Source organism: Pinus tabuliformis, chromosome 5_2 (assembly GCF_031772625.1).
Source record: "Pinus tabuliformis cultivar Carrire ecotype Pingquan chromosome 5_2, CPIR1, whole genome shotgun sequence".
Taxonomy (NCBI): Eukaryota; Viridiplantae; Streptophyta; class Pinopsida; order Pinales; family Pinaceae; genus Pinus; species Pinus tabuliformis.
In genome coordinates, this window is record NC_142306.1 from 825429155 (window position 1) to 825440509 (window position 11355).

At 35.1% G+C, this 11355-nt stretch overlaps 1 pseudogene; it reads left to right on the forward strand.

The window, feature by feature from the left end:
• The first annotated feature begins 1130 nt into the window (after window positions 1-1130).
• LOC149161850 (heterogeneous nuclear ribonucleoprotein 1-like) lies at window positions 1131-7370 on the forward strand (annotated as a pseudogene).
• The last annotated feature ends 3985 nt before the right edge of the window (window positions 7371-11355 follow it).

Genomic DNA, 11355 nt, shown 5'->3' on the forward strand with positions numbered 1-11355 from the left:
GATCTTCATCACTCTCTGCCAAATATATGATGCACACTTTTTTCCTTGTGCTCCTTTTTTCATCTATAATTCCATTTTTTTTGTTTTTAAATATTTCTCATTGATGATTTGTTACCATAAACCATTGTCATTCAATGCTCCTAAAAATACTTACTCAGTAATTCCCTGCTAAAACCGTCAATGTTTATAATGCCCCAAACGTCTGCCTCCACTTTGCGTGTGATCACACATAGGTGTACAAGGTGAATCTTCCTAAGCTGACTAGGCTCATCTCAAAGAAACTTGGTAATGATAGCATCTATTTTATGAAAGAATGAAACACTTTCACATTAAAAAAAAAAACAAACAAACAAACACAGTCCACTTCAAAGAAAATTTAAATTTATGTTTCTGAATTAGAATTAGAGGTGCTCAATAGCCTAGATGATCATGAATAAATGTTGTGATGTAACATTGGGTGACAACAAAAAAATAAATATGCATGTACATATCTATGTCACCAAATAAATAAATAAATATGTACATAATATATTTAAAAAACAATTAAAAGTAATTTGTTGATAGTATGATAAATGTTTTGAATAATTCAAAAGAATTTATTTTTTCTTAACAAGAATTATATTAAGCAAAGTCTTTCGATAGAAATCGCATAAGAGAAATTTTTGGCTGACACATTTTGAAACAACAAGTGTGGTTCATCATCAAGACTAAATATTTTTCGTTATATCAATCAAAATAATATATATAACTTTTCTACTTTGATTTTAACATTATTTATGTTTTTTTACATTAATTCAAATATAAAATTAAATAAATCACTACCATCAAAATTTATGGATACATCAAAAATTAATACATCCCATTTTAAAATGAATCTAACGGTATTAAATAAAAATTTTATTTACTATAGCATCGACGGTTGTGAATGATTAAATATGTTTTGGAATTAATCATTCCATTTTAGAATCAACTGATTCCTCAAAAAAATTACTCTATTATACGGCTCAATTATAAGGAATCATCTCGGGTTGTTTTTGGTAGTCTTCGTATCATCTGCCCTCTCTGCGAGATCTCAATCGAAAGGGAGTTTTCCTCTTTTATTTTGTCGTGTGGTTTCTTATTTGGTTGTTATGGATTATTCTAACGACCAAAAAACACAGGGTGTTCCTTATAATAAGGATGACAACACAGAACAAGAGCAAAATGTTGTAGAAGGGTAGAAGGAATAGCAGAAAAGTGATACCTCTAGAGAGGCTTCGAGTCCTCGAAAAATATTGATCGACAGTATTTCGAATAGTACCACCATAGATGCTTTTACTAAGCATTTCAGTAAGTATGGGGAACTAATAGATTTTGTTATCATGAAGAACTATGTCACTAGGAAACCACCGGGATTCGGGTTTGTGAATTATGTTGACCCCTCTATGGTGGAAAAGATTACAGAGGATAACCACATCCTCGACAGAAAAATGGTGGAAATCAAAAGAAACATTCCAAGGGAAATAAATCCAAGGGCCTATAGACAAGAAATATTTTTGTGGGTGGTATACCCAAAGCTATCATTGATGATGAGGTCAAGGACTACTTTGCAAAATTTGGAAAAGTTGTAGAACATGAGATTATGCATGATCGAAGCACTGAGTACTCCAGGGGTTTTGGTTTTATCACTTTTCATAGTGAGCAGGTGGAGATCAAGAAAGTTGAACCCAATAAATCCTTGTTTGATGTTGCTTCTATTTATGGGATAAATAGTTAGCCACCCTGCATGCCTGGTGGAGTTGGGGGTTTCAGGCATAGTTATAGTGGGTTTGGAGGGCTAGGTTATGGGAGAGACCAGTATATGTCAGTAGGAGGTTATGGTGGTAGGCCTGGAGGGTATGTTGAGTATGGAGAATCTGAATATTTTTTGGTGTACATGCATGTAGTTAGACTTAATTAGCTTCAGTTAAACTCTAGTTCTTGCATGTGATGTGCACTTAGTTAGCATTAGTTAAATCTAGTGCTTACATGTGGTGTGCACTTGGCTTTAGTTAGTTAACTCTAGTGCTTGAATGTGGTGCATGTGTACATTAACATAACATAAAATACACTTATATTTAGTTAGATTTAATTAGCCTTAGTTATTGCATTTAAAGCTAAGCTTAACTTAGTTTCTTTATGTATTTATTATCAAATCAATATTGGGTAATTGAATTCATTCTCTATTCCAAATTTATTTTTCAATATTTTACAATTTTGTGCCATTATTCTTCAGCTGGATCTGTATTTGTACTTTAATAATTTTACATGGTATCAGAGCTACATGGATCTGGAGAAGGTGCATGAACAATCTTTATAGGTTTGAAGCTCAAAGAATTGAAAATTGTTCGGAGATTTGATTTGTGGATCAGAATATTGGAGATATATTGCAGTTGTTGCTATAGATGCAAGGTGAAAGAATGAAGTTTACATCTTCATCTATAATTCTTACTTCATATAACTACTTCTAATGGAAGCTAGAGACTTTGCTTCACCTCTGAGACAAAGGCTTGTATCAGATAGTTTTGGATACAAAAGTTGAAACAAATTCTGCCATTGAAAAATCCAAATACTTCAACAGGATGGATGAGGCTTTTGGTCTTCTAATATTTTCCATATCTCCAACATTGTATTTCCATGTGGAGACATACAACACTCCAAATGAGGTCTTGGCAAACTTGGAGAATTTATTTGGAAAGCAGGATGAGATGTAGGCTCATATTCTCGAAAATGAGCTAAATTCCTTAGATCCAAATAGCTTTGAGAACATTCAATATCTCTTTACGAAATTCAAATCATTGCTTCTTCAATTACAAGATTGCAAGATTGATAAATCCAAACAGGAAGGGCAATTAATCCTTTCAATTTTGTCTAAATTAGGTCTTGAATTTGTTTTTTTTTTTCTACATTTCATACAGTTAGACTTTAAATTCGAGATAAATGGAAAATTCCCAAACTATATGCATTTATTGAGTCTCTCATTCATGAGAGGGATAAGATCATCAAGATGGGTTCATTAAAGTATTCAAATGTGCATTAACTTTCCATGCATGAGAAAGGAAATTCCAAATCAAAACCAAATCAGCAATCCAAAGGTAAAGGAAAAGCAAGAGATCCAGATCCAAGAAAGGGAGGAAATCCAAAACCTCCAGATTACTATTCCAACTCCAAGGGTAAGAAGGGAAAGAAAGGAAACTCAAAGTGTCCTTATTGTAACATAGGTTATCATCTTAAATCCTCTTTCATGCAAAATAATATTGATCTGATGGTAAAGACTCTTTAGCAAAATAATCTTGGTCATCACATTCTAGAAAGTGCCAAGAAGAAGACAAAGGAAAAACCATCATAAACAAGGGGTAATGGTCATGCTTTGATTGTCCTTCATTCTACACCGCAAGAATGGATTATCGATTCAGGAGATTCGCATCATATGGCTTCTTCAAAGGAATATTTTTCTTCTCTACATGCATACTCAGGACCTCCTATTCTCATGGGGGGAAATTCTACAGTTGAAGCAATTGTACAAGGAAGAGTGCAACTTGAAAATGGAATTTTGAGAATGTCTTGCATATTCCAAGGCTTTCTGTAGATCTTCTTTCAGTGTATCATATGACACACACAGGCAACAGGAAAGTGGAATTTACCTTAGATTCCATGAGAATTTATGATATGATAACCAACTTGAAGATTGCATCTGGAAAGGTAAATGATCAATCTCATATGTATACATTTTTTTATTAAGTTCCTCAGTCATATTATATTTTGCAACTTACGCATCCAAATGAAGAAAGTAGGATTTAGCACAAGATATTTGGGCACTTGAATTTAAGATACATGCACAACTTAGAAAGCAAGGGATGGTTAAGGATTACTGACCATTTAATTTTCAAATGGTGTTTGTAATGGATGTGCCCTTGGAAAGCATCCACAACACAAGTTTGAGAAGGGGCATGCAAGGAGAGCCTCTTCACCTTTGAAGCTTGTACATAGTGATCACATGGGTCCATTTCCAGTACTTTCAATGAGAAAAGAAAGATATGTGTTGTCGTTTATAGATTATTACATGAGATTCACTTAGGTTTATTTCCAGAAAATCAAGTCTAAAGTTTTTCAGCGTCTAAATATTTTCAAATAAAATGCGAAAAATCAGTCTAGAAAATGCAGCAAGATCCTCCCCACAGATAATGGGAAGGAAAATGTCAACAAATACAACCAAAATATTTGTATTGAAGCAGGCATACAGTTTCAACATAAAATTCTTTACACTCCACAGCAAAACCAGGTGGACAAGAGAAAGAATAGATATTTGAAAGAGATGGTCAATTGCATGTTGTATGCAAGATCGCTTCCATCAAAATTGTGGGATAAAGCTATCAATTGTGCCTCATACATCTAGAATAGATCTCCTCATAAATATGTTACTAGAAAAACACCTTTTGAGGCTTGGAATGGCATGCAACCTGAAGTTAGTCATTTCTGCATTTTATGGATCTCAAGCATGGGCCCTCATTCCCAGAGAGAAGAGAAAGGCATTGGAGCCTTAGAGCAAGGCATGCATGTTTGTTCGATATTCTAATGAATTCAAAGGGTATAGGTTGCCTAATATCAACACTAAAAATCTCTTTATCGAAAGGATTGTAAATTTTGAAGAAGATGCTTTGCATGCACCACCAGATGAACTTGTTATAAAGTTTCCCTCACCACTAATTGATGAGTATCCAAATGATACTTCAAATTAGAATTATGATCTAGATGAGTCTTTTCCTACGACACTTGTTGGACCACTAGTTGTTAAACATCAAAATGATACTTCCTCATGCAGTTCAGAAGATTCTCAACCACCTTCAACACAAAAATGGTGCATCATGAGTGATCTCTTAGATGATCTTGCCACTATACCTTAGTTTGAGGAAGCTCCACAAGAAATCTTAGATATGGATCCATGCATGACCATGCATGCTTATATTATGCATGCATCTGATCCATAGACTTATGCAGAAGAAACTGGGAATCCTTAATGGGAATTCATTATGGATGAGGAATACAACTCTCTCATTAAGAACCAAACTATGGATCCAGTTCCGCTACCTTCCAATCATAAACTTTCCAGGTGAAAGTGGGTTTACCGGACCAAGAAAGCAGGAGATGCCCAAGTTAGTCTATATATGGCATGGTTGGTGGCAAAAGGTTTTTCAACAGGTACACGATGTTGACTATGATGAGACTTTTGCTCCAGTGGAAAAAATGGATTTCGTTTGTCTATCTCTCTCCATTACAGCAGCAAGAGGGTGGGAGGTACATCATATGGAAGTGAAGAATTCCTTTCATCACGATGATCTCGAGGAGGAAATCTACATGGAGCAGTCACAGGGATACATGCAAAATTCATCTTTGGTATGCAAACTAAAGAAATATATCTATGGCCTCAAGTAGGCACCTAGAGTGTGGTATGTAAATATGGATTCTTATTTGTTATCTCACAATTTTATACACTGCAAATCTAATTCCAATGTTTATTTATTGAAGAAAATTAACTCTTTGTTGATCATAGTACTCTATGTATATGATCTTTTGATAAGAGGTAGTTCAAATTTTGTCATTACTGAGATTAAAACTACATTGCATAAGTGGTTTTCTATGACATACATGGGCTTGCTAAACTCTTTCCTTGGACTAGAGATCAATCAGAATGGTTCTGGGATTACCATTTCTCAATCAAAGTATGCTAGAGATATTTTGGCACAATTTCCCATGCGTGATTGCAAGCCAGCAGCCACACCTTTCTTATCAGGGATAAAGATTGAGAATCGAAAATACGCACCATTGGTTGATTACACAATGTATCATCAGCTTGTTGGGAGTCTTTTTTATCTCACTCACTCTTGTCCTTATCTCTCATATGTCATAGCAGTAGTTTCTAGATACATGCAGGAGCCACATGAGTTACACTAAAAAGTTGCAAAGGGAATCCTTCTATATATCCAGGGCACAATCAACTATGGGATTCACTATGTAGCCAAATTTTCTTTGGATATCATTGGGTTCACAGATTCATATTGGGTTGGTGACAACCTTGATGGCAAGTCCACCTCTAGTTATGTATTTAGTTTGGAATTTGGCCCAATTTGTTGGTCAAGCAAGAAGCAGGTTGTCGTTTCTTTATCATCAGCAGAGGATGAGTATAGAAGAGCATTCAATGCCACTATTCAGGTCATTTGCCTACAACATTTCCTTTCTGAGCCTGGTATCAGTGGCCATCGTTTGACTGTCATATGGTCTAATAATCAGAGTACGCTAAAGTTTTATAGAGATCTAGTGCAGAGACAATGGACCAAACATATCGAAATCCACATGCACTTCATTACAGAACTTATTCGTGATGGGATCATCGATCTGCAGTACTATCCCAATTTTGAGTAGACTTTTGACATCTTCACCAAGAAATTCATTTAACATAAGTTTCAATTTCTGTGAGATTGTCTCAGGGTGATGAACACAACTTCCTAGCAATTGTCTTTTCTCTACTTTTTGCATTATATTTTGAAGGGGGGGTTCTTCCCACTAGGTTTTCCCTCTTTCCTCTTTTCACGCATTATACATGGGTACCTAAAATGGCCTTGTTGTCAAGACTCATTCATTTTGGATCACACTCACATAAGTTATGCTTAAGGGGGGTGTTGGTGTACGTGCACCTAGTTAGACTTAGTTAGCTTCAGTTAAACTCTAGTTATTGCATCTGATGTGCACTTAGTTAGCACTAGTGAAATCTAGTGCTTACATGTAGTGTGCACTTGTCTTTAGTTAGTTAACTCTAGTGCTTGCATGTGGCTCATGTGCACATTAATAGAACATAAAGCACACTTAGCTTTAGTTAGCTTTAATTAGCCTTACTTATTGCATGTATAGCTAAGCTTAACGTAATTTCTTTATGTATTGATTCTTAAATCAATATGGGTAATTGAATTCACTCTATTCCAATTTTATTTTTCAATATTTTGCAAGTTTGTGTCATTATTATTCAGCTAGATCCGTATTTGTGCTCTAATAATTTTACAATATGGTAGGCATTATGGAAGTTATCGGGTTTTCAATTTAGAAGGCTCTGAAGAAGCTCATTCCCGTGGCTATGGAGTTCGTCCTACATCTTATGGTGAAGGGTTTGGTGTGTATGGAAATGGGATGATTTTTGGTTATGGAGCTACAAGTTATGGTTACAGTTTCAATGTTGATAGTTATAGTACTCATCACATGTTGGTGACCCTTATGGAAGGGGTGGTGCTTATGGGAGTGGGAGGGGAGGTTATGGAAGTAGAACCAATGGTCGATATTGCCTAAATGCTAGGTCCAATTGACACTGGAGTTTCTAGAACTCTAACAATTCCAGATTTTTAGTTTGTAGCCTTTCTAGTTTATAGAGAAGTAAATGTACTATTTTCATCTGAAACCATGAATTGCAATTTTATTTGCTTGCGTGTATTGGAAGGCTCGTTTCTGTAGTGTTCAAATATTTAAGTATTTCTCTATTTCCATAATTTACTTTTAGATAGTCCTTAGATATTATTACCAATGTGACAGTTAGAATGTCCTTTGCCATTATTTAGTTAATTGTTACTAAATTCCTTGTGAACTAGAGAGCGGTTGGCATCATGAATGTTATTCTCTTTATTTGGTTTTAAATATTATTGGGGACATTTTGGGCCCATAATGATAAGGTTATGGGGGTAGGCACCCCCACTCTAGTGGAGTCTATACTCTTGCTAAGTCATAAATTTGTGGTATATTTGGCTTATAGGTTATTGGATATACTATTTTCAATTGTTTCTATAATTTTTTCCTGTAAGAGAGTCTAAGATGAGTAAAAGTTTTGTATGTTTGTTAGCTCTTTTAAAAAGTGTGTTATTTTATCTTAAAATAATTGAAACCTAGTTAAGATAGGTAAAAGTATATATGCATGTTTATTTTGAAATAGGATTTTTAAAATTTAATTTAATATTAAGTGATGGTAAGGATTTAACCTCCATGCAATACTATAGAATATTTGTATTATTGTACAAGTATTTATCTTATTTTTTATGTGTTTGATTAAATTGATTAATTAAAAAGATGTGATATGAACGAGTGTAATATGAAGTGAGTTATGGTTTTTTTGGGCATGTAGTATAGATAAGGAATAGTATGGCCCATCACATTGTAAAAAATCCTATTTACATATTAAAAATATCCATGGTAAAATGGGAGTAAATTTTTCCTTGATCTTGTCTAGGGTTCTCATCTGAATCAAATAATATTTTTGCAGCCACTACCACATCCTAGATGGCACCCCCAAAGGGGGCTGGAGGAGGCCCCTCATTCAAAATTATCATATTAGGATGATCATCGCATCCATCATGGTGAATCAAAGTTCAGCAACATTTTGCAAATCAATATGGCCCCTTTGCACAGGAAATCCCAAGCCAACAGCAAGGGAATGGCTCTTCTCAGGAGCACACTGCAAAATTTCAACCAGCCACTAGCGCATGTCGTCCTCAAGCCCAAGATCCCCAGCTTCTGGAGATTCTGGCAGAGAGACTGGGATCAACCTTTGAATAGATGAAGAAACACACATTAATTTGTAAATTTATTGGCCCTTGGCCCTCTTAAGAAACTTTACTCAACTAGATTAGAAAGAACTAGATCATCAAAGGTGAAGTTGAACTCAAGTTGGGGGGGCACGAGGCTTCTTCACAAAGATATTCAATAATATTAAAGACAAATACAAGATCCTGCAAGGAGGGCCTTACTTCATGAACTCTGTTGGCCTTTTCCTTAAACCATGGGTTCCCCGATTCGACCATGAGAAAGAGGATTTCTCCTATCTTCCAATATGGATTAGGTTGTACTCTTAACCATAAGAGTAATGGGACCTGAAGATATTAGCTCATATCGGTGATAAACTTGGCAAATTTGTGATGCTCTTAGATATTACAAGAGTTTGGCACTATATGTCCTACACCAGGCTATGTGTTTACATGGATCTCACCAAACCACTCCCAACTCACATTCATCTTAGTTGTGGGGATGTTATTTGGGAGCAATAAATAGACTATGAGAAAATATTATTCAGGCGTCGTCACTGCTATGCCTCCTGCGATTTATTCAAGGATTTCCCCAAGAAGCCCCCTCCTGTGAATGCAAATCGTACCAATGTAGCCACACAACCTAGAGAAGAAGGTTTTAAGATAGTTTCAAGTCACAAGCGAGCTACCAAAGGAAAAAAAAAGGAGCATCCTCTAATCCTACCAGAACTTAGGAAGGAAATAAATTCCCCTTCTTCAAATGGACCCAAAAGGGGAACCAACCATAGATCAACCCCAAGGAGGTTCAGTGGATCCTGCAATAAAATCAGCGAAAGAAGCTTTAGCTTCGTTAAATCCCCCTGAGGAAGTCAATGAACACTCTCAAGAACTACCCTCCCCTATGGAGGAGTAATATATATAGGATCCGGAGCTAAAAGAGATGGACCTTCAATAAATTACAAAGGACTGAAAACACAAAGATCTTGTGTCAATCCCAGAGGACCAGATCCAACTAGTGGCCAGAGCTTACATGCAACAACAAGATGTGCTTCTCTAAAAATCCAATACTTTGGGTTCTATTCCTTACCCCTCTTCCTCTTTTTCCATGCAAGGAATAAATGCAATGTCACTCAATAATTTCCCTTATCCCTAAAGGAGCCTAAGAAAAAGGGTAGGAAAACCAATAGTTAACTCTTGCATGACCTAGGTGAATTCCTAGTTAATTCGGGATGAGTTGCCCCTATGAAAACCCTCATCCATCCCTTACCATCGTCCCAATAATTAAGCTCATTTCATGCAATGTGAGAGGATTAAATAGCAAATCCAAATGCTAAATCCTCAAAAATCAAATTACCATGTGTTATCTCAGTCTAGCTTTGGAGTATAAGGCTCAACAATTTTAAATTCTTATTCAAAAAATTCAAGCGTGCTGAAAATTTAATTGTCAATGCTAATTCAAAAATGTCAAATAAAGGCACTGATGGTTGGATTGTCAAAAAATTTAGGTGTGCTGACAAATAATTTGTTAGCGCTAGTTCAAATATTTTAAACAAAATCACTGACAGATTAGATGGAAGCACTCGTCATCACTATTATAGCTTGAGATTAGAGATTAAAGCTTCAGGAACTTGAAATAGTTGTTTAAAAATTTTCTTTAAAAAGTTTTGAAAACACTCATAATTAATTTGTCAGTGTTGGTTTAAAAACAAAATAAGAGAGTCGCTGACAAATCAAATGACAACAATATGGTCCATATGCTAAAACTAAGGCGTTGCCAAATTAATGATCAGCGCAACCTTTCATCCAGTGACAAATGACATTGTCAAATCAGTAGGTATCGTAGCATATTATCATTCGATAGGTGGCGCTGACAAATCAAATGGCAGCACTCTGCTTTACTCTGTTTTTTCCTATAAAAGTCAGTAAGTTTTGGCACATATTATGAACATATGGAAATGAATTTTTGAAAACCAAAAGAGGTTTTTTGAAGAAAAAAGTTCATTTAGAAAAACCTCTCTCATTTTTCTAACACCTGTCATGGTTTGATATACTTGAATGTATCTTTGAGGCCTATTTTTCCATATTTTTCAAAATTTTGTTTCCTATAAAAATGCCAAGTCAACAACTGAAGGCCACCTCATCAAATTCGACTTGGGGATTAGATATTATCTCCTCCTTGATTTTTTTGATTTAGTAAGCTATAGATAGATGAATAGGTTTGAAATCCATTATTTTTGGATCTTGAATAGTTTGTAAGTAGTCTATAAAGACTATCATTTTTGTAATGTAAAGGGTTTGAATTTTGGAGAAGAAAGCCTTGTGTATTGTGTACTTTCCTCAAGAAATTAATGAAAGGTATTTGAAATAGAGGCATTAAGATATTTTCCAAAGATTCATGTGTCCATTATTGCAGTCTATTTTCTAGTTTTTTATACTTCTTTCAATTTGTCATTGATGTGTTTTTCTTCTATATCGAAATTGAATGTCATTGATGTGGAATTCTTTGGACATGCTCTATATCTATGATATCTTGATGCTTATATGGGCAACCTTATAAGTTAATGCAGAATTCATATATATGATGCTCTGTTTGAGACTTTGAATGTTTCCTTTTCATCTTTCATACCTGCAAATTGTAAGTCTACCAATAGTTGACTACCTTGCCTCTAAGATTGGTTGCCTCTAAACTATTTTGAAAAACCAAGTTTGATTTCACTATGACTCCATTTCCCAATGGTTTCTTCCCATACTCCAACCAAGTTTAGCAACTTCCATATTAATA